The sequence below is a fragment of the Littorina saxatilis genome, linkage group LG3 (genome assembly GCF_037325665.1).
Source record: "Littorina saxatilis isolate snail1 linkage group LG3, US_GU_Lsax_2.0, whole genome shotgun sequence".
Classification (NCBI taxonomy): Eukaryota; Metazoa; Mollusca; class Gastropoda; order Littorinimorpha; family Littorinidae; genus Littorina; species Littorina saxatilis.
The window spans coordinates 31,712,817-31,717,147 of NC_090247.1; positions in this window are offsets into that span (position 1 = coordinate 31,712,817).

Sequence of the window (4,331 nt, forward strand, 5' to 3'; positions counted from 1 at the left end):
CTGCATCGATATTGAGCAAGTGCGCGGAAGAATCTACAAACACACGCACACGAAATAGTTCGTAGGTTTTCAGCAATTCAGTAACGCATTTGCCTAGTTTTTCATTAGACAAGATCTGAAAGTGTCCAAACTTTGGTTCTTCTTCAACATTATTATCTTTTTACAACATCTTTCTTCAACTTATTGAATTTTTGGGGGGGAGGCGTGACATTGGCGGGCATCAAACCCGAGGTCAAACTGCGCTGTTGTACTGTCAATCGATACATTGATTAACCAGCAGGTTGTAGTATTCGTAGTAGTCTGTGGCGGTTGCGAAGTGCTGAAGCGGGGCCTTCCGAGTCACGCTGCGTAACGCATTAATCAGACGTAAGACAAAAGCCGATTAACCGAGGTTTTGTTCTAATGAAGCCATCAGTGACAGTGTGTTGCACCGTGCACGGTGTCAAACTACAGTGAATGCAATAGCATGCTCATTTACGTTGCATCAATATTCCTGTTTGGTGCAGTGGCTCGTTTGAGTCCATTCTATTTTTTTTCTTCTACTTCTGCCCTTTATTTTCTTTCTCCGATCATCAGCTCGTCACAAGTTACTGTCCACACTGACTTGAAGTCAAGTAATGATGATCAGTTTCTCACTAAAATAGGCCTACCAGGGGCAGATGAACTTCAGTACCGTGGCCGGAGGTACTTGACACCAACTTGACTCAGTTCAAAGTCATGGGGCCGGTCAAACTCGTCCCCCCCCCCCCCCCCCCCAAAAAAAAAAAAAAAAAAAAAAAAGGTATTTTAACTTGGAAATTTGCTTTAAAACAAAATCCTTTCAATCTCATACAAGGAACGTAACCACTCCGGTGCACGTCTTGGAAGGAATCGATTTTGGGGGTGAAATCAGTCCAACAAAGTTCACCACCAATTTCCTTCACTCAAGAAACTCAGTGACATACTTTTCTCCCTGAACTTAATAAGTGTACCTCTTTTAATTTCAGTCCGAATCGGGTACCGTGGCCGCTGTACTGGTGGCATTGCGAAAGCTGGATATGGCCGCGCAGGCGAAAACCGCGGCTGACTCGTATGAATCGAGTCAGCCTCCGACGCCGGAAGTCAGTGATTTGATGATGCAGACTTACTACACAGGGGCGGATCACATCAATTGTTAAGGGGGGGGGTTCCACATTTCTTTTAGGGACATTTCGAAGACGCGAATCGTTTAGTTGAGGGCGCGAAACTTTCGAAACTCCTGGTGGGCCAAGCACGGTTCTGGGGGTATGCCTCCCCCCCCCCCCCCCCCCCCCCGAAAAATGTTGATAAAAACAAGGAAAATGGAGCAATCCGGTGCAATCTGAGCCAAGAAACTTCCCCTAATACATACAAAGTAAATGAAAGAAGACAAATTTGGATAAAAACAAGGACAATTGACCAATCTGGTGCAACCTGAGCCAGCAAATTACCCAACTGCATTCCAAAACCGTCACATAGAAGACAAAGGCCGGTTGCTAGGGGGGTCCGGGGATATGCCCCCCCACCCCCCCCCCCCGGAATTTTTTTTAATAAAAATCAAGGAAAGTAGAGCAATCTGGTGCAATCTGAGCCATCAGTTTTTCTTTGTTTTCAAATTTATTTATTTCTTCTTCTTTTCTTCTTTCTTTCTAGGCGGGGGAGGGGGGGAGTCCGGAGGACCCCCCCCCCCCCCCCCCCCCCCCCCCGTGGATCCGCCCCTGTACTATCATTAGTAATTTTCATTATATTGAGGGGAAAAAACCCATTTAAAGTAAACATGATAATCGATGCGTGCCGCGCCGGTAGTATGTGTGCCCGACCGTGTCAGTGTCACGGTCACAGTGACTCTAAGTGTGTATGTCAGTGTGTGTGTGTGTGTGTGTGTGCGTGCGGCGTGCGTGCGTGTGTGTGTGTGTGTGATCGAGCCGGTCAGCCTGTGTGTGTGTGTCAGTGTGTGTGTGTGTGTGTGTGTGTGTGTGTGAAACGGTCAGTGTCAGTGTGTGACTGAGTATGCACAATCAGTGTGTGCCGGTTGTGTGTCGGTGCAACCAGTGAAACCTTCACAGTAAACTGGCTTTGGTTATTAAGTGCCCTGGCCTCCTTTGCATCATTCGATTCAGTATTAAGCTGGCCTGGCTGTGTTGTGTTTGCATCGAGGTCTACCGGGAAGTCAGTCACTGTATAATTCAGTGCAGGAAAGAATGGCAGGCAAGAGCACATACCCCGTAAACCGTCGGTACGGCGGGCGACTCCCAGGTCAGTCGATAAGTCAAGCGAGTATAACTGTGTAAAGTAGACCCCCCCTCCCCTCTCCCCCTACTTTACCCCCCCCCCCCCCCACACACACACACCTCAATTTTTAAGAACGTGACCTCTCCGGCCGCCGGCCCCTTTGGGAGACCCTAACTTTTGTCAGACATTGTTCGCTCCGTTATAATCCCCCCCCCCCCCTAAATACATGTTTAAACACACACACTCACGCACGCACGCACGCACGCACGCACACACGCACATACACTTTTGAAGGTTCGTCTCAAGGGGGTGGTTTTGGGGATAAGGGGGGGAGTGGGGTCCGCCACTGTCCTCTTCAGTCCCGTTTCTCTTCTATTCTATCATATATCTAGTCTATTGATTGTAAGGACGTTGCCCTATCTTTTACCCTCCGCTCAGCCGGTCCAGCCAACACTGACAGCCCGACCTCGCGGTGCCCGTCGTGCCCATAGTTCTAGTTCCAGACCGCCAGCCGTAGATCTATACCGCGCCGGGCAGCCTTCTTGGCTTGGCATCATTCTTGCAGCCCTGAATCGACCTTCACCCCGATTCGCGTTACGCTGTTGCACGTGCAATATCGTAAAATTAGGAGCATTCAAATGGAGATGTGAGCATGAAGTGAACTTGACCGGACTTTTTTCTTTAATATGTCTTTTCTCGTTTTCTTTTTATGAATATGCAAAGCGCTGTAATAAAGCCGAAACATTAATTTCTGTGCAAGAAATGAAGGTAAAAAAACCTGATAAGCATGATTTTGATTTTAGTTAAACCCCCACACAATTGTTGAAAGCCGGGAAAATGGAGGAACCCAAACTGACGTGACTTGACAATACCGAATTGAAGTTGATGGAGCACCCACCGCACTGAAAACCGATAGTCGAAAGTTTAGTGGCCAGTCTGTCATGTCAGTTTTACGAGTGCAAAACATCGATCGTACTCACTTCTTATCATCTGTGCATAGTTACCCAAGATGTCCTTTTTTCAGGTGATTCCGTTTCGTTTAGTACCTGTGGTCAATCTGTTACTGCAGTTTCAGCAGGATTTTGAACTGACGCCAACTTACACAGGTCGAGGAAGTGCGCCGTGGCTGTTGTGGTTCACCTTCCCGTCTTGCTGTGAAACGCTGTATCACTCAGTTCACCATATGATTGTTAGACCCAGTGTTGACAACAACATTACTCTCGCAGTCGGACAGAGATGTTTTGCAAAGAAAAAAAATAGGTTAATTATATTAAACGATTCACTTCTGAGGGGATGTTCGGGCTTCGGCGGGAGGGGGGGGGGGGGATATTTGGTATATTGTTCAGTTGATTGTGGTTAGTCAGTTTCATATTGAAATTCATGTTCATATCGTGTTTGTGCCGTTCGTTAACTGATTCGCGTGAGTGTGTGCGATGTATGTGTGAGTGTGGGGGGGGGGGATAATTATTTGGTATATTGAGATGCACATGTCCAGTCACCGGTAAATCCCAAGCGCGCTTAGCCGTCTGTGTCCATGTTCTGACTAGTCTTTGATCCGCTCTCCTAGAAAGAGACGGGAGCCGGGGAGCCTGCCGGTGTTGTTATGTCATATGGCGGCCTGTCTGTCGCAGCTAGCGGCATGTAGCAGTGGTTTTCAAGTAGGTGTTAATTCCTTTGTCGGATCGGGTGGATCGAATACCAGCTCAGCTGGCAGGTGGTCAGTTGCGTAATTCAGTTATGACCGACCCGGGGTAGCCGCCGATAACACGTGCGTGTGGTAATTTTGATGCGCTCAGATCAAAGCCTCGTTAAGAGGGTGTGCCGAATTCCTTTGAATTAGATATTTCTTTATTTGGTGTTTAACGTCGTTTTCAACCACGAAGGTTATATCGCGACGGGGAAAGGGGGGAGATGGGATAGAGCCACTTGTCAATTGTTTCTTCAGTTCACAAAAACACTAATCAAACATTTGCTCCAGGGGCTTGCAACGTAGTACAATGTATTACCTTACTGGGAGAATGCAAGTTTCCAGTACAAAAAATTTAACATTTCTTACATACTGCTTGACTAAAATCTTTACAAAAATTGACTATATTCTATAC